Source organism: Nyctereutes procyonoides, unplaced genomic scaffold (assembly GCF_905146905.1).
Source record: "Nyctereutes procyonoides isolate TBG_1078 unplaced genomic scaffold, NYPRO_anot_genome, whole genome shotgun sequence".
Lineage (NCBI taxonomy): Eukaryota > Metazoa > Chordata > Mammalia > Carnivora > Canidae > Nyctereutes > Nyctereutes procyonoides.
The window spans coordinates 24,767,608-24,788,444 of NW_026575082.1; positions in this window are offsets into that span (position 1 = coordinate 24,767,608).

Consider the following 20,837-nt stretch of genomic DNA (forward strand, 5'->3'; position numbering starts at 1 on the left):
GAAATTTTCAGACAAAAATTCAAAGATTGTATCTCCAGAAGATTTGAGCTACAAAAATATTAAAGAAATTTCTTCAAGCTGAAGAAAAATGGCACTAGGTAGAAATGTGGATCTCCACGAATGAATGAACAATGCTGTAGACAATAAAAAATTTAATGATTTTATTTAAATGGTAATTGTGTAAATAAAAACAGTATCGCATCATGGGGTTTGCAACATATGTAGAAGTAGAATTTGTGAAAACAATAGCACAAAGGATGGGAAGTGGAATTATATTGTTGTGAGGTGCTTATGTCGTCCATGAAGTAGTACAATATTATTTGAAAGTAGACAGTAATAAGTTAAGATGTGCATTTTATGTCTTATGTCAACCACTGAAAAAATAAAACAGAAGTACAACTAATCTGTACTTATTAGAGGAGAAACATGAGATACTAAAGAAGAATGAAATTCAAAGGAAGTAAGGAAAAGAGGAAAAATAACAAAGAACAGATGGAACAAAGAGAAAACAGCAAGATGGCAGACTTAACCCTATTGATAGTGACAAAAATGTAAACAGAGGATATCAGACTGACCTGATATATGGTGTCTGGAAGAAACCCAGTTAAAAGGTAAAGACAGATTAAAGTGAAAAGATTGAAAAAAGACATACTATGTACACATTAGACATAGGAAATCTGGAGGTGCTGACAAAGAAGACTCACCAAAGAGAAAGATATTTTCATAATATTAAAAAGGTCATACCAATCATATATGCATTTAATAACAGAGTTTCAAATATGTGAAGCAAGAACTGACATAACTGCCAGGAGAGACAGGCGAATCCATTAACTAGATTTGGGGACTTCTGCGCTATTCTCTCAGTAACTAATAGGACAGATTGCTAGAAAATCAAGGACATACAAGACATGAACGCTATCCTCTAACTTGGTATGATTGGCATTTATAAAACAGTGTACCCAACGACTGCAGAATATAGATTCTTTTCATGCACATGCAAAAATTCACCACGGAGACCATAAAACAAGTCTTAGTACATTTAAATAGATTCAAATCATTTAATCATTTATCATAGAGTATATTCTCAGACCACAATGATATTTATGAATCAATAATTAAAAATATCTGAAAAATCCTCAAATATATGAAAATCAATACATTTTAAAATAACTCATGGGCCAGAGAAGTAATCACAGGGAAAGTAAAAACATTTCTAAGTGGTAATGAAAGACAACATGCCAAAATTTGTGGGGTACAGTTAAAGGATTGTGTAGAAGGAAGATTATAATCTTATATAAGTAAAGGAGGAAGTTTTACAATGATTTGAGTTGCCTCCTTAAGAAGCTAGAAACACAAGAGTAAACTAAGCGCAAAGCATGTAGAAGGAAAGGAAATAGTCAAGTTAAAGCAGAACAATAAAACAGAAAATGGAGGAGCTAAATGAACCAAAAACTAAAAATATCAACGAAATTGTTAATCATCCAGCTAGAGTAATCCGTTCCCGCCAAAATGAAAATGCACATTACCAACAGCAAGGAAAAAAGGGAGATAGTTCTAGATCGTACAGACATTGAGAGGAGAAAATCTTTGTGACCCTGCAATATGCAAAGATGCCTTAGATGGGACACCAAAATCACTAACCGTAGCAGAAAAAGATTGATAAACTGGACTTCACCAAAATTAAAAAACTGAAAAGGCAAGCCACAGACTGGGAAACAATACCTGCAGTACATGTAGCTGAGAAAAGAATTGTATCCAGAATACATGAAGGACTTTCACTAACCAATTAGAAATGGGCAAATAATTTGAATAGATACCTCATTAAAGAAAATATGCGGGGATCCCTGGGTGGCTCAGCGGTTTAGCACCTGCCTTTGGCCCAGGGCGCAATCCTGGAGTCCCAGGATCGAGTCCCGTGTCGGGCTCTAGGCATGGAGCCTGCTTCTCCCTCCTGTGTCTCTGCCTCCCTCCTTCCCTCCCTCTCTCTCTTCTCTCTATGTCTATCATAAATAAATAAATAAATAAATAAATAAATAAATAAATAAATAAATAAATAAATAAATCTTTAAAAAAAGAAATTATTCTAATGACCAAAAAGCAAGTAAGATCATAGGCACCATCATAATTCATCAGAAGAATGCAAATTAAAGTAAATTACTTGTATACATATATTAAAATGGCCAAAATTCAGAAGATTGACACCCAAGTGTTGGAGGGGATTTAGAGTAACTGAAATTGCCATTAGTGGAAAACTTTGTTTCTTTTTTTTTTTTTTAAACTTTCAACATAACCTAGTAATTCCATTCCTGTCTACCCACTGGAGTGAAATGAAAACATGTGTCTGCAGGGGACTATTTATAGCACTTTATTCATAATGGCCCCAAATGGGACAAGCCAGCCAAACGGTGAGGAGGGGCTCAATAGCTCAGCCCCCACCTCCACCCTGTAAGGCTCCTTGGAGCCTGCTAACCAGGGGACCCTGTCCCACGAGGTCTGCCCTGGTCTTTTCCATCCGGATCCCAGACCCTTTGAACAAGCCACAGAGAGGGGCCGGGTCTCTGTTGGGCAGCCCCCTCACCACCCAGCTTTGGTGACTCGGCCCGAACCCGGAGGATAACAGAAGTCTCTACCTCTTAGGTTACCTGGGGATCAATGACAACACAGATGCCATGGTGCAGAACCTGTGCCATCCTCATGTGGTTTGCTGACAATGTTAGTGTGTCCCATCACTGTATTATGTGGAAATGTGGACGATTTCATTTTACATTTAAAAAAATTAGGGCACTGGAGGATGTAACTAAGTTCAAAGGACTTTGGGTAGATTCGTTTGTTAAATCTTCACAAACTGCTTTGAAACAGCCCTGAGGAGGTTTGTAGGGCAGGATGATGCCATCAACACCTGGATTTGAATCAGCAGAACAAAATGGGCAAATTGGTATATGCTGATGTTTTTTACTCTTGAAAAAAAGAAAAGAAATACAATTTTCAGTATATGTAACACTCTTAGGGACCCCTTGCCCCATTTTAAACATCTTTTTCAATTAACCAGTGATGACTGGTTTCTGTGCCCTGGAAAAATAACTTCTGATGAGCTGGTTCTGGGATACTTATGCCCCTACCAGGAAGTTTTATGATACATATATTTGTGGTAAAATACACCATAAATGTTACCATTTTAACCATTCAGTGGCATTAAGTACATTCTGGATGCTGTATAACCATCACCGCTATCTGGTTCCAGAACTTTTCCATCAGGCCAGGGAAACCCTTCACCCGGTAGCAGTCGCCTCCCCTCTCCCACTCCCTTGCAACTACCCATCTACTTTCTGGATTAGCTATTCTGGACATTTCACACATGGTGTCATGGGCCATTTGCCGTTTTGTACATGGCCTTGATCGTGGCACTTTACGCAGAATTAGGATTGGTACTTCTAGAGGCTTTGGAAATTTCTCACAAACCTGCCTCCAGGTGCTGGGAAGGAACCCTGTGCCCCTGGAGGCTGCTCCAGGTCTCTGCTCCCTGGGGAAGTGCTCTGAAGCCTGTGGACGCCGGCCGGGCTCTGCGGGGTCCCCCGGGGTCTGCCGGGTCTCCCGGGCTCTGCGGGTTAGGGACACTCCCAGCAGGGTGTACCCCAGCTCCTCGGTGGTTAGGGACACCGCCTGGCAGGGTGTACCCCACTCCTCAGTGGCTAGGGACACTCCCAGCAGGGTGTACCCCAACTCCTTGGTGGCTAGGGACACTCCCGGCAGGGTGTACCCCAGCTCCTCGGTGGCTAGGGACACCGCCTGGCAGGGTGTACCCCGCTCTTCGGTGGCTGCTGGTGGAGCCGGGAGCGCCCAAGCGGGGGCCTGTGCAAGTGCGTGTTCATGTGCATGTGCCCAGGAGCCGCTCCCCCATTGTGCCCGCTGCGTGTGTGATGCTCCAGGTGCTTCAGGCTCCTGAAGAGTAGGCTTCGCACCCCTCAGGTATGGGGACGACGTAGGAGTGCTTTTATTTTAACTGATCATAGAATGAAAATAATCAAAAACACCAGTAATGCGATACATTAGTGACCGACTGTACATTCTCCAGGAGGCGTGATAGGCATCTCGGTGTTTTCCTTTACACATCAGACCCCTTCCTTGAGTTTAAGGAAGTTGATTCGAGGATTGGAGGCAGAAACAGGGGGCCCAGTCCTGAGAGCAGCTTACCCCCAAGTGTTTGCAGACTTCAGAAGAGCACCTGGCCGACTGTGAACTGCAGTCGGAGGGGTCTAGGGCCCGGGCTGAAGGTGGAGGAAGGGAAGCATTTCTTGCCCATCCCCCAGCAGCGGCTTTGCAGTCCCTCCACAGCCATAGCTGGAGACCCCCCTGACAAGTAAGAGAGTCATGGTGGTGCCACAGAGACCGCGCTCCTTCCTGGGTTCCTCTCCCTCTTCCTTCTCTTCCTGGGTGATGCAGAGGCCATTTCCAACAAAATCTGGGAATACATTTCATAGACTGGGACTTAAGGGCCAGTGCTGCAGGTTCAGAGATCCATGCGCCACAGCCTCTTTATCTCTAATGTAATGGGGGCTGAAAAAGTGGTCTCTAAGTCTTTTACAATCTTTTCTCAAAAAAAGACTTTTAAGACTTCTGCTAATTCAGTGGCATCTTTATTCCTAGAACCACTTGCGTTTCAATGGTGTTGCCTAATTTCCCTGTCCATGGTGTCCTCTCTAGTGTTTTTTCTCTGCATATTTTTAAAAAACAGATGATGTGGATAATGTGAGTATTAAACTGGACCCTTTGGACTTTACAACAAGGAAAACTTGGTAATAATTAATTGGATAAAGGGTATAGGCTTATACCGTATAGGCTTCCTAAAAGAACCAGGGTGTGTGTTTCATTGTATGATTGGACATGCTCTGCTCACTATTAGCAAGGGCACTGGGTCTTGGTGCCTAGCACCTGTGGGGAGGTTTATTTATGATAGTCACACAGAATGAGAGAGAGAGAGGCAGAGACACAGGCAGAGGGAGAAGCAGGCTCCACGCACCGGGAGCCCGACGTGGGACTCGATATGAAACGCATGGCAAAGTTACCCAGCCTGGAGTTTTTGGTTAGAAAGTGACCCAGGAGGGGTGCTTTCAGCCTGATTCAATGTCCAACAGTCGATTCAGTGTCCAACTGGTGATTTTGGCTCAGGTCATGATCTTGGGGTCCTGAGATCGAGTCCCGAATCTAGCTCCACACTCAGTAGGGAGTCTGCTTGAAAATTCTCAGCCTCTGCCTACCCCCTATTTGTGGATACAATCTCTATCTGTTTCTCAAATAAATAAATAAATCTTTAAAAAAAAAAAAGAAAGAATAACCCAGGCGGGAGGGATGCAGGACCTGCTTGTCATGAAGCCAAGGAATATGATAGGAAGAGGCATTTGAAGGAAACAAAGACGGAACATACAGCACTTTAGCTATGTGGCTCCAGTGGACATGAAAAGGGCATAGTGTCTGAGTCTCAAGGTCTGAAGAATTTTCAAAACCTGTGTCCACAGTTGGCTGACTTTCCTCTGATATGAACCAGCATCAACTCCCAAACTATAAACTCCCTCATTTGCTCTTTTGTTGTCCTTGTTATATTAAGAGTTTAAATAAAAATGCTTTACACACAAAAAAACAAATAAATGAGGGGCCTGAATCCCAAGACTTCAGTGAGTCTGACTTCCTGCTGCTTCCCCTCAAAGTGCCTGCTGTTTCAGGGCTGAGAAATTGGGCAGAATGGGGCTGATCGGAAGCAAATGATAAGCAGTGAGTTCCAGCACCTGGGGAGACAGAAACTGGAGTTCTGCAGAGAAGTGAGCCTCATACTTTTTTTTTGCCCACAACAACATTAATCTAGAAATTGGTACTGAGGTATACAATAAGATATAATAAGGTATATAATAAATAATACATGATGATGAAGATAGATGATGGATGGATAGATAGATGGTAGATAGATAATAGATAGATAGTCTCTTTCTATAACATCCAATAACAATGATCCCAGGTCTTGACTTCTACAAACGAACCAGAGCTCCATGATTCCAGGGCCATGTTAGGAAAATTATAAGGTGAAGCCTAGAGCGTCTTGTGCCAAAAAAGCAAGGAGGGGCTTACAGACTGGAGGCATGTTACAGGGATACAGGAGCCATCCTGGAAGGCCTCCTTTTGGTCAAGTCTGAGATGGTTTGAATGTCAAGAGAAACAGTGAGAGAACGGACTAACTCAGTAAAATAGGAAATCATATTACAGATATAAATACATAAGTGATTACATCAAAAATTCTATGATGAAGGGGGTATTTATATAGTTGGAAAGTATTTCCCTACAAAATGCTTAGTAATTTCAAAGGAGAAAGAGTATCATCATGGTGGAGACTGTGGGAGATCCCAGCTTCAGTGCGTGATTGTCAGTAGTACAAGGAGAACTTGTGTGCCTCCTACAAGGACATAGGCACAGCATTACCTCAAGATGTTTTGCCAAAGACACACGACGTTAATCTACGCATGAGGACATGTCAGATGATCCAGATGAGGGGCCTTCCATGTTCTACAAACAGCTGGCTGTGGTGTTGGAGGGACTGGAGAGGAGACATGGAGTACCTTTTACTCTGCAGGGTGTTATTATAGATGAGACTTGAGTACAAGCCAGAGGACCAGGTGTCAGCTCTACATCCATGACAGCTCCCTCATTTTCAAGGATGCACTACAGTTGTGTGTGGGGAAAAGCCCTTGTTTGTAGGAAATACATGCCAAAATCTTCAGGGGTGATGTGGTGTCAGTTTTGCAACTTTCTCACAAATGTATGTCTGAATTTTCTCTAAGTTTGTGATTATTTCAAAATTATAAGAAATGAATTTATAACTTTCCCACTAAGAAAACTCCAGGCCTGGCTGGCTTCATTTGGTAAATTCTATCAAAAACCTAAGGAATAATTAAAGTCAATATTATAGAAAATCTTTTAGAAAATAGAGGCAGGAATACTTTCTGAGATCATCTCATGGACCCAGGATACCAGTGATGCCAAACCAGACAAGGATATTATAAGAAAAGAAAATTGCAAACCAGTATCCCCCCATGAACAGAAAAGTCCTCAACAAAATATTGGGAAATTGATGGAGCAATCCATAGAGAGAATAATACATCACCATTTCCTTGTTGTGTGACCTTGGGCATTTTACTTGGCTGCTCTGAACCTCATGGCCCTCACACACCCTTCCTGAGGATAGTGCCTCGAACATTCGTTCTAATGATTTCCCCATCTTTTTCACCGCAATAGGCCAGGGCCAGTATGAGGACCCCAGCCCCGGGGCACAGTCACTGGGTCGAGGAGCAGACCCGCTGCCTCTGCGGGGCCCATCAGTTTCTCTCTTCCTGGAACTCAGGTCTTGAGCGGTGACCAAAGGCAGCCACAAGAGGACATGGAGGTGGCACCACCGTTCCCACAGCAGCCGGGACTCCGTCTTCCCAGGTGTCTGTCTCTCCCTTTGGCACAATGAGGAATGACCCTCACCTCTCAGTATATCCCCATTGCTTTGGTGGTTAGAGTGAATTTCTCTTGCTTGTAAGCAGCACTTCTCACTGTGGGAGAGGATAGGATGTGCCTGCACATGGGTGAGGGGGTGGAACTTGAGGGAAGGGCAAGGAGGGCTGAGTCCCCGACAGCAGGTCAGACGGTCAGCCCTGAGGGGAGTGACCTCGGTGGGTAGTGAAGAGAGCAATATTTACATGAACATAGCTGAAACTTGCCTGCTTGATGAAAGATTAAGAGTTGGACTCATTTTTAAAAAAGATTTTATTTATGCATGAGAGACGCAGAGAGTGGCAGAAACAGGCAGAGGGAGAAGCAGGCTCCCTATGGGGAGCCCAATGTGGGACTCAATCCCAGGATCACACCATCAGCCAAAGGCAGACGCTCAACCACTGAGCCACCCAGGTGCCCCCAACTCAGTTTTTGACTTTGGAGTGCTGGCAGCCTCCGAGCCTCACCTTCCTCTTTCCTTTTGTCCCATGTCTGGGTGAGTTGGTGAGAAAGCTGAGTCTCCCTCCTTTGGCAGGTGGGAGATTCAAACAGAGAGCCCCTGAGCCAGTGTTGCACTGGGGATTTGTGGTGATTTCCTAAATTCCATAATATATGTAATTCATTCTGAATGTCCTAGTCCTCAAATGTCCAGTTCCCAGAGGGAGAAGAGGGAAAAATAAAGGGAGCTGGAATAAAACCCTGTCTCTTAATTTCCCCGGCGGCTTCTTTATCCAGTAGGTTTGCAACAATGGCAGTCTACCTCCCTGCTTGTACCTCCAAGATCAGAAGCAGTAATCACAATATAAATCCCTGATACTTGTAGGGAAAGATCCATATTGTCTACATTAGCCCCCCAAAATCACATTCATGACATGTCAGGGATGCAGACATGGATGTCTGCCATGTGGCCGAAGATGAGGATTGAGTGGCCACCACATGCTGAGAGTGGAGAGAAACCACAGTGTGCTGCCCAGTCTTTCCCCTGAAGGCTGCAAGCCTTTGAAAAGACCCCAGAATAAGTACAGTTTTTGTCTAGAATGGGAGATGTTTTCCTGGAGCTGCCTACTTTGCCACCTTCTCTAACATCATTCTAAGACCATTCACAGTTATTGTAATCCTTGCCTTTCTGAAAATTTGTTCCAGAGGTGCCTGGGTAGGCTCCATCAGCTAAGTGTCTGACTCTTGATTTCAGCTCAGGTCATGGCCTCGGGGTCATGAGAGTGAGCCCCGCATGGAGTTTACTTGGGATTCTCTCTCTCTCTCTCTCTTTTTTAAGATTCATTTATTTTTAATTTTTATTTTTTTATAATAAATTTATTTTTTATTGGTGTTCAATTTGCCAACATACAGAATAACACCCAGTGCTCATCCCATCAAGTGCCCCCCTCAGTGCCCGTCACCCATTCACCCCCACCCCCTGCCCTCCTCCCCTTCCACCACCCCTAGTTCATTTCCCAGAGTTAGGAGTCTTTATGTTCTGCCTACCTTTCTGACATTTCCCACACATTTCCTCTCCCTTCCCTTATATTCCCTTTCACTATTATTTATATTCCCCAAATGAATGAGAACATATAATGTTTGTCTTTCTCTGATTAACTTATTTCACTCAGCATAATACCCTCCAGTTCCATCCACGTTGAAGCAAAGGGTGGGTGTTTGTCATTTCTAATGGCTGAGTAATATTCCATTGTATACATAAACCACATCTTCTTTATCCATTCATCTTTCGATGGACACCGAGGCTCCTTCCAGTTTGGCTATTGTGGACATTGCTGCTAGAAACATCGGGGTGCAGGTGTCCCGGCGTTTCATTGCATCTGTATCTTTGGGGTAAATCCCCAGCAGTGCAATTGCTGGGTTGTAGGGCAGATCTAATTTTAACCCTTTGAGGAACCTCCACACAGTTTTCCAGAGTGGCTGCACCATTTCACATTCCCACCAACAGTGTAAGAGGGTTCCCTTTTCTCCGTATCCTCTCCAGCATTTGTGGTTTCTTGCCTTGTGTGAGGTGATATAGTCAACAAAACTAAAAGACAACCTACGGAATGGGAGAAGATATTTGCAAATGATGTATCAGATAAAGGGCTAGTTTCCAAGATCTATAAAGAACTTCTTAAACTTAAACACCAAAGAAACAAACAATCCAATCATGAAATGGGCAAAAGACATGAACAGAAATCTCACAGAGGCAGAAATAGACATGGCCAACATGCACATGAGAAAATGCTCTGCATCACTTGCCATCAGGGAAATGCAAATTAAGATTCATTTATTTATTTGTGATAGACACGGAGAGAGAGAGAGAGAGGCAGAGACACAGGAGGAAGGAAAAGCAGGCTCCACTCGGGGAGCCCGGCGTGGGACTCGATCCCGGGACTCCAGGATCGCACCCTGGGCCAAAGGCAAGCGCCAAACCGCTGAGCCACCCAGGGATCCCCAGGATTCTCTCTCTTGATCTCCTTCTGCCCCTCCCACCCTGCTTGTACTCTCTTTCAAAAAAAAAAAAATGTGTTCCATCTGTTTTTTGTTTTCCAACATTTCCAATTTGGAGATTACTGTACACTGGTTCTAAACTGACACTAATTTCAGGAGACCTAAAATGTCACTGTGGTCCACTAGTCAGCACAGAGGCTTAGGGAGACCAGGTGAGCAAGGCAGTTTGGTGCCAGGGCATCTCTGAGCACATCTAGTATGTTTCCAGAGCGATCTTGTGTAACGGAATTACATTTATTGAATTCACATACTCAGTAACTGGCCGAACTGCGTTGCTTCCCTGGCTGCTGGAATAGCACTATACCGGTAGGAAGGAAGAGGGGTAGAATTCACTAGAACTCTTTCTACTTAGGAAAATAGTAAATCAACAGAAATTCCACATTCTGGAAGAGATTAATGCCACCATGAAGGACTTGGAAAATTGGGGGGTGAGTGGTGAATCTCTCATAGGTTATTCAATTCACATATCTGGCCTGTGCAAAAAACAGAAGGATCTTGTAAAATGATGGTAAATTCTAGTAAGCTTAACTAGATGGTATCTCCAATTGTAAGTGTTGTTTCAGATGTGGTTTTATTGCTGAGCAAATTAACATATCCCCCATACCTGGGTATGCAGCTTTTGATCTGGAAAATGCCTTTACCACACCTTGACATCTATTAGTAAAGACCAACAGAATATTTTTCTTTTAGCTGGCAAGACCAGAAGTACACGTTCCCTGTCCTACCTCAGAGGTATATCTACTCTCTAACTATATATCATAATTTGGTCCACAGGATCTGATTGCCTTTCCTTCCACAGGACACCACATGGGTCCTGATGGCATTATATTGATTGACCTAGTGAGTAAGAAGTAGCAAATACTCCAGAGTTATTGGCAACACACTGGCATATCAGAGGGTGAGAACTAAATATGATAAATTCAAAGGCCTTTCTCCTCAGTGAAATCTCTAGAGGTCCCTTGGCACCAGGCATGTCAAGATATTCCTTCTAAAGGGCAAAAAAGAGGCAGAATGCCTAGTGGGCCTCCTTGGATTTTGGAGGCAACATATTCCTCATTTGGGTCCATTTACTGAGTGACCTTAAAAAACTGCTAGTTTTGGGTGGGACTCAAAATGAGAGAAGGCTCTGCAATATGTCCAGGCTGTCATGCAAGCTGCTCTGCTACTTGGGCAGTAGTTCTCAAAGCAGCAGTGGTAGGTAGAGGCCTTCTGGATGTGAGTCACAATGTGGACATCTAGTATTTGTGAGGAAAGTCCTATTATCCTCCAAAAACCCTATCATCTCTCTTTGGGGAACAGCTTTTGGCTTGCTACTGGGCCTTGGTAGAGACTGAATGCTACCATGGGCCACCAAGTTACTATGCAGCCTGAGCTTCCGGTATTAAGCTAGACATCGTCTGACCAATAAAGCCATAGGGTTGGGCGTGCACAGCAGTATTCCATTGTTGAATGGAAGTGGTCCATACAAGATTAGGCTTGTACATGCCCTGAAGGCACAAGGAAATTACACGAAGACATAACCCAAAAGCCCACGGACCTCACTCCTGCTACATTACCTTCTCTCTCCTAGCCTGCATCTATGGGATGTCTGCACTAGGGATGGCTGCACTGTTAGTTGACTAGGAAAGTGAAAGCTCAAGCCTGGTTTACAGATAATATGCACGCACCATTCAAAAGTGGACAAATGTGGCACCACAGTCCCTTTCTGGGACATCCATGAAGGACAGTGGTGAAAGGAAATCTTCTGAGTGGGAACAATCAGGTGCAGCTAATTGTTCATTTTGCTTTGGAAGAAGTAGTCAGAAGTATGGGTATATACAAGGTTTTGGGCTGTGGCCAACGGTTTAGCTGGATGGTGAGCAATTTGGAAGGAATATGATTAGAAAATTGGTGACAAAGAGGTGTGGGGAGGAGAAATGTGGATAGACCTTTGAGTGATCAATAAACATGAAGATATTTTTGGGAGCTACTGTACTGGGTGGGATCATTGATCTCAATTAGCAAGGGGAAATTGGGCTGCTACTACACAGTGGAAATAAGGCCAAGGGTGTCTGAAATACAGGCGAGCCTTTAGGATGACTTTTACTACTACCAGTTTTTGTGATTAAAGCTGATGGAAAACCACAATGATCCAATTCAGGCAGGAGTATTAATGATCCCCACACTTCAGAAATGAAAATTTGTGTAATCCATCTGTCTAAAAACTCCACCTAAGCCCCACACATTATTAAAAAGCTCAAAATGGATATCAAGCATATGTATACCGTAAAACTATAAAACTCTTAGAAGACAAAATAGGAGGAATTCCTAGTGCCCTGGGTCTTGGTAAAGAGTTCTTAAACATGACAAAAAATGGGGCAGCTGGCAGCTCAGTTAGCGAAGCCTTGGACTTTGGCCCAGGTCGTGATCTCAGGGTCCTGGGATTGAGCCCTGTGTGAGGCTCTGTGCTGAGCTGGGAGTCTGCTTGAAGATTCTTTCTCTCCCTTTGCAAACCCCCCCCCCCTCAAATACATAAATCTTTAAAAACAAAATGAAAAATCCCAGGGCACCAAAAGCATGATCTGTAACAGGAAAAATTGGACTTCATAAAAATTAAAATCATTTGTTCTCTGAAAGATTCTGTTAAAAAGATAAAAAGACAAGCTACATCCTGAGAGAATATTTACATGCTATATTATTTGACAAAGGAGTCCTATCTAGATTATGTGAAGAAGCCTGAGAACTCAATGTTTAAAAACCAATCTAATTATAAAATGGACACCCAAAAAGAAAGACACAAAGAGAAATTTCACTGAATAAGATATACAAATGACAGATAAGCACATGAAAAGATGTTCAATGTCACTACCCTTTAGTAAAGTATTGAGACCATGATAAGGTATCACTACACAGCTATCAAAATAGCTAAAATATAAGATAATGGCATATGCAAATTACTTCAAACTGGATGAAAGACCTAAATATAAGATCCCAAACTCCAAAACTCCTAGCAGAAAACACAGGGGAAAGCTTCATAACATTGGATTTGGCAGTGATTTCTGGGACGTGACACCAAAAGCAGAGGCAATAATAGCAAAGACAAATGGGACTACATCAAACTTTAAAACACTCATGCATCAAAGGGCACAATGGACAGAGTGAAAAAAGTCTCTAGAATGGGAGAAAAGATTTGTAAATCATTAAAGTGATAAGGGATTAATAATATAAGGAGTATGTAGACAACTCCTACAACTCAACAGAAAAAAATCAAGTTGGTTTAAAAATGATCCAACGATATGAACAGACCTTTCTCCAAAGAAGATATACAAATGACCAACAAGTTTACAAAAAGATGCTCAACATCACTAATCATTAGAGAAATGCAAATCAAAACCACAGTTAAATATCACTCCACACCCATTAGGAAGAGTACTATCAAAAGATCAGAAAATAACAAGTGTTGACAAGGATGTGGAAACATTAGAAGCTCTGGAAAACCACTATGGGAAACTGTGTGGCAGTTCCTCAAAAAAAGCAAAAGTAGAACTACCGTGTAATTTATCAATTTCAATTCTGGGTATAATCCAAAAGAATTGAAACCAGGTCTTGAGATATTTCCACACCCCTGTTCATAGCAGCATTATTCACAAAAGGTGAACACAAGGGGATCCCTGGGTGACTCAGTGGTTTAGCGCCTGCCTTTGGCCCAGGGCGTGATCCTGGAGTCCCAGGATCGAGTCCCGTGTCGGGCTCCTGGCATGGAGCCTGCTTCTCCCTCTGCCTGTGGCTCTGCCTCTCTCCTCTCTCTCTCTCTCTCTATCATGAATAAACAAATAAAATCGTTAAAAAAAAGGTAAACACAAGAAATCCATGAATGGATGGAAGAATATACAGAGTGTGGTATATACATTTACTGGCATGTCATTCAACCTTAAAAGGCAATCCTGTCACACACTACAGAATGGACGTTAAGCCTAGTACTATGAACCAGTCACAATATGACAAATACTGTATGATTCCAGTTAATGAGGTATCTTAAGTAGACAAATTCATAGCAGTAGAAAGAATGGTGGTTACCAGATGTTGGGATTAAGGGCAGAAGGAGGGCATTGGTTAATGGGCATAGAATTTCAGATTTGAAAGATGGAAAAGTTCTGGAGATCCATTGAACAACAACATGAATATACTTAATACCTCTGAGCTATATGCTTATAAACAGTGAAGATGGTAGATTTTACATTATTTGTAGTGTACTACAATTTTTAAGAAGATAATCACATACTAAATATTGGGGAGGACGTACAGCAACTGGATAGCTCCTACACTGTGGTAGGATTGTAAATGTCCCAGCCACTCTGGAAAACAGTTTTGCAGTTACTTTAAACATTGAATATACCTGTATCACACAGTACATCAGTTGTGCTTCTGGGCATTTGTTTCAGAGAAATAAAAACTTATGTTTACACAAAGATTTGTATACAGTTGTTCAGAGTAATGCAAAACTGTTGTCTGTTTGTGGTAGCCATACTGCAAAACAACTATAGAGTTTGTCAGGCAAACGTTAAATGAACTGTGGGTCACTGATATTAGGAATTTTACTCCACAGTGAAAAGAATTTAGCTACTGATGCCTGCACAACGTGGATGGATCCAGAGACTAATGCTCAGTGATAAAAACCAAATCCCAGAAGATTATATGCTGTATAATTATATGATATTTATATAGCAATCTAGAAATAGCAAAAATAAAGTGATGGAAAACAGATATGTGGTGGTGGAGTGAATGTGAATATGAAGAAGTAGCAAGAGGGAACATTTGTGTAGATGGAATAGGTTTTTTTGTAAAGATTTTTATTATTTTTATTTATTCATGAGAGGCACAGAGAGAGGCAGAGACACAGGCAGGGCGAGAAGCAGGCTCCTGCGGGGAGCCCGATGTGGGACTTGATCCCAAAACCCCGGGGTCACACCCTGAGCTCAACCGCTGAGCCACTCAGGCATCTCTGGGTGGAATGGTTTTGTATCTTGAGGGAGGTAGCGGTTACATGAACCTACACATGAGCCAGATACTGTACATACACATTGCATCATCATCAAATTGTTCTATATTGTACCCTATTGTGAAAGATATAATCATTAGGGGAAACTTGGTGAAGGGTTAATATGACTTTTCTGCCCTGATAACCTCCTGTGAATCTATAATCATTTCAAAAAGAAACATTTAAATAAAAGAGATTTTTTCCTGTATTTAAAGTTGTGTACATTATATATCACTGACCCTGTATTGAGAATTAAAATAAAAACTGGATTGATTTGGTCATTGAACAAGACAAAGCAATATGCTTGTTTTATATGGAAATTTCAGAAACCTGAAATTCAACTCTGAATAGTCACCACCCCAGCCTCAGGGATGCTGCACTGTGGCCAGTGTCTGCATAGTTTGGTTAGCTGAGAGAACTGAACTTCTGATTAGCATCCCATCATTACTCTGGAACCCTGAGGAATAATTTACAATTAGGCCAACCTGGGAGCCCTTTGTTACATCAGAAGGTAATTGTGCACTTGTGACTGACGGTCTTAATGACCCTAACAGGAGACACCCGGCACCACCGAGTCCCGCTCAGGCTCCTGTGTACATGCCGGGCTGAGTCACTGTACACAAGGCCAATTCCATTTTGGATAACAAAGCATTTAGTGCCCAGGGGGAGATGAAGTCACACGGACCCTTCCCCATAACCCTGACATCCTGCCATTGCTCTTCAGCACGGCCCCATGAGCGTTGTCCTCCTGCCCTGGAGCCACAGAGACGGGCTTTGGTAAGGTGCTGCTGTGACTGGGGTCTCAGGTCTGCAAAGGAGATACTAAGTCCTATCCTGAACTCTTCTACTCATTTTATTCTCTTCTTTTCAAATCTAAACTTGATCTTCTATCTCTTAAAATTTCCCCTTTATTTCAGATTTCTTCTTTGTATTAATTTTTTATGGTACGATAAGCATTTTGGTTTTGCTATACCACTTTATAAAAAAGATTTTATCTATTTACTTACGAGAGAGAGAGGGAGGCAGAGGGACAGGTAGGCTCCCCATGGAGCAGGGTCCCCGATGCAGGACTCAATCCAGGTACTTGGGGGTCACGACCTGAGCTGAAGGCAGATGCTCAAACACTGAGCCACCCAGGTGCCCCTACTATACCACTTTTTAAAAATTGTTCTGTTATCTTCTTTTGCTGTTATATTAGTTAATTCCCCATTCATTAAATTCTTTTCTTAAATTTCTCCTTTGGCTTTCCTGGCTATATCCATCTTTCTTCTTTAATTGCATTTATTAAAAAAAACTCTACGTTTAATTGAGATAACATTATTAGTGCACATTGTCGTACATATACTTGATGATAGATTGACATATACCATGTACTGATTGCGTAGCCTAGTCTTTGCCTTTCCTCCTTATTCCTTCCTGGTCCTTCACACTTTGGAGCTCATCCAACTTACTACTCCTTCTATTCCCATTTCTTGCTTTCTTTTATTGGTTGCACTTTCTCTTCAGCTTTTATGCACTTTTTGTTGTTGTTTTGTTGTTTTTAAAGATTTATTTATTTATTTATTTATTTATTTATTATTTATTTGAGAGAGAGAGTGTGAGCAAGTGTGGGGTGTGGGAGGGGCAGGGGGAAAAGGAAAGAGAGTCTTAAGTAGACTCTGCTTTGAGTGTGGAGCCGGACCTGGCTCCAACTCAGGACCCATGAGGTCATGATCTGAGCCAAAACCAAGAGTTGGACACTTAACCAACTGCACCACCCAGGTGCCCTGTATGCACTTGTTTTTAAGCCATTTTTAAAGATACTCTACAGTCTTTTATTTTTATGTACCTAATCGTTTTCCCCCAGGTGAGTGTTTTATGTAATTTTTCTTATTATTCCATTTATCTGCTTCTGCAACCCTGTCACTCTCCCTTTCTGTTAATAATCACGGTATTTCTGCTGTTTCCAAGATCCTCACTACCATACCCTATTTTCAGAAGTATATTTGTTGTCCTTTTGCATTTCTTCCCCTTTTCTTTTATTTCTTTTATAGTCAATATTCCTTCTTCTAGCCTGAGTACAATGCACATACCCAAATACATTCTGCATACCAGAATTTGCAGTTATGTTTGTGGCAAAGAACTCCTCCTCCCTAGGGCTTGTTAGCACACTCACTTTATAGTCTTAATTTTAGAGAGATAAAAATCTTAATATTTTTATTTACACTTGGGCTTTTAAAAAATTCAAGAAAAATATATCGGGTCTAATCTCTTGAAGATAATTATTCTATAAAATATTTAATAGATTTTCTACAATTAGGTGTTCAATGCATATGAAAATGATATTTTATGTGACATGATATCAGAAATATTTCAGGTCATACTTAGAAAAGAACCTACACTATGGTTGTAAACCATACTTCTTCTTTACTTGATCACATGTATCAGGACTAAAAAACTGTGTTGATTGCTGGGAACTGTAATTTGTCTCAAAGGTGCTCCTGGCACCAAACCCATAATAAATACTGATTTACCTTGATACTTCATGGAAAAATTCTTTACATTCTTTTCTTCCTTTAAAATTGCTTTGATTATTTTTGACATTGTATCATAGACATTTGTACAGGTGAAAAAATCATCTTGAGAATCAGACCTGGATTCTATAATACTTATGCATTTTCTACCATTTGTTTTAATTTTGAATGCACTTTGAATTTTATCAAGGAATTTTTATACCAGTATTGAGGTAGTCATAGTTTAAGTTGTGAATATAGTTAATTTTATTGACTTATTTATTTGATTTTTTTACTAATTTATTTTTTTATTTTTTATTTTTTTAAAGATTTATTTATTTATTCAGAGGAGAGAGAGAGAGAGAGAGAGAGAGAGAGAGAGACAGAGAGACAGGCAGAGACACAGACAGAGGGAGAAGCAGGCTCCATGCAGGAAGCCCGACGTGGGACTCGATCCCGGGTCTCCAGGATCACACCCTAGGCTGTAGGCAGCGCTAAACCGCTGCGCCACCGGGGCTGCCCACTAATTCATTTTTTTAATTTAAATTCAATTTCCTGACACAGTACATCATTAGCTTCAGATGGAGTTTTCAATAATTCATCAGTTGTGTATAACACCCAGTGCTCATTCCATCACGGGTATCCTTAATGCCCATCACCCAGTTACCCCTTCACCACCCACCTCCAGCAACCCTCGGTTTGTTTCCCAGACATAAGAGTATCTCATGGTTTGTCTTCCTCTCTAATTTTTCCCCATTCAGTTTCCCCTTCTTCCCATACAGTCCCTTGCACTATTTCTTATATTCGGCATATGAGTTGAAACCATACGATAATTTTACTTTTTCCTGCCCATTTTGAGGATTTTTTTTTTTTTTTTACTAATTGCTATGATTGAAAATTCCAGGATAATACCAAAGGGAAGCAGTGAAAGCAGGCATCTTTGTCTTGTGCTTGATCTTAGGAGGGGAGCTTTCAGTCTTTCAGGCACCATTTAGTATGGTGCTACTTTTGGGGTTTTCATATATGCCCTTTCTCATGTTGAGGAAGTTACCCTCTATTCCTAGAATATTGACTTTTTTTTTTTATCATGAAAGGATGCTGTTTTTTCCTCCCAAATGCACTGAAATGATGGTATGGATTTTCCCCTTATTCCATTAATGTGCTGTATTACAGTATTTGGTTTTATATATTGAACCACCGTTGCATTCCTAGGATAAATTTCACTTGATCATAGTATGTCCTCCTTTTAATATGATACTGGATTTAGTTTGCTAGTATTTTGTTGGGGAATTATGCATTTATGTTCATAAGGGATTTTGTCCCCCCCCCCCTTTTGTTTTCCTCGTGATGCCTTTGTCTGGCTGTGATATCAGTATAATGCTGACTTCATGGAATATGTTAGGCTCTGTTCCCTCCTATTCTTTGGAAGAATTTGAGAGGCATTAGGATAAATTTTTTAGTGGAAATTCACTAGTTAAACCACGTGATCCTGAGCTCTTTTGAAGAGAAAGGTTCTTGACTACTAATTTAAGCTCAATCCATCTAAGATTAGTCAATTTTGTCAATCTTTGCAAGGAACAAACATTTTGTTTTACGAAATTTATTGTATTCTTACTCTGTTTTGTTTCTCTGTCCTAATCTCTATTATCATTTTCCTTCTGCTACCTAGGTAAATTTGCTCCTCTTTTTCTAGTTTCTTTATATATAAAATGATATTATTGTGTTCTATCTTCCTTTTAAATATGAACATTTACAGTGATAAACTTCAAATTTTAAGCAAAATAATATATTCTAAAACAACCAATAGGCCAAAGATAAAATTCAGAAAATGCTCAGTTAGAACTGATAAATGAATTCATCAACATGACACATGAAAAGATGCTCAATGTCACTGATCATCAGGGAAATTCATATCAAAACTACGAGACATTATCTCACATCTGTCTGAATGTCTAAAATTAAGAACACAAGAAACAATAGGTGAGGATGTGAAGATAAGGGGAACCTCTTGTATTTTGGTGAGAATACAAACCTGTGGAGCCAGTTGTGTTCCCTCAAAAAGTTAAAAATGAAACTGCCCTACGATCAAGCAATTGCACTACTAGGTATTTGCCCAAAGTATACAAAAATACTGATTCAAAGGGACACATGCACCCTGATGCTTCCAGCAGCATTGTTTATTACAGCCCAAGCGTTTATTGACTCATGAATGGATAAAGAAGTGGCATATATATTCACATTCATACTCATATTTATGTATAGAAATATACATTATGTATAGAAATATACAGTTATAGAAAAAGAATGAAATCTTGCCAGTTGCAATGCCCTGGATGGAGCTAGAGAGTATTATGCTAAGTGAGATAAGTCAGAGAAAGACAAATACCATACAATTTCACTCATATGTGGAATTTAAGAAACAAAACAACAAGCTAAAAGGAAAAAAGGGAGAGAGGTAGGTAAATCAAGAAACAAACTCTTAACTATAGAGAACAAAGTGATGCTTACCAGAAGAGAGGTGGGTGAGGAGGATGGGTGAAATACAGATTGAATATTAAGGAGTGCACTTGTCATGATGTGCACTGGATGATGTATGGAAGTGTTGGGTTACTGTGTTGTGTACCTGAAACTAATACTACACTCTATATTAACTAATTGTAATTTAAATAAAAACTTAATAAATAAATTGAACAGCACATTTCTTTTTTAAAATTTTTAAATTTATTTTAGAGAGAGAAAGCATGAGCTTTTACTTTTATTAATTGGCACAGAACATATGATACTCTCTGTCTTCATAAACATTGAATTCTGTTCCTTGACAGTTCTGTTCTTTAAGAACCTCGATGATCGGGATCCCTGGGTGGCGCAGCGGTTTGGCGCCTGCCTTTGGCCCAGGGCGCGATCCTGGAGACCCAGGATCGAATCCCACGTCGGGCTCCCGGTGCATGGAGCCTGCTTCTCCCTCTGCCTGTGTCTCTGCCTCTCTCTCTCTCTCTCTGTGACTATCATAAATAAATAAAAATTAAAAAAAAATTAAAAAAAAAAAGAACCTCGATGATCCCTGGTATAGCTACGTAGTTGCCAATTCTGCAGGAAGACTCCCTGAAACTTGATAGCTTAGCCCTCAGTCTCAATTACCTTTAATATTTATATTCATAATCAGATTATTTGTCTATAGGATGTACTGGACTTGGTTTGAAGATATAAGAGAGACTGAACGACAATGATTTCCAGTGACATAATTTGGGGGATTTTCTTTATCTTTCAAACTTGTATTGGTTTCATGGGGAATTCTTTGTTATTTACATTATATA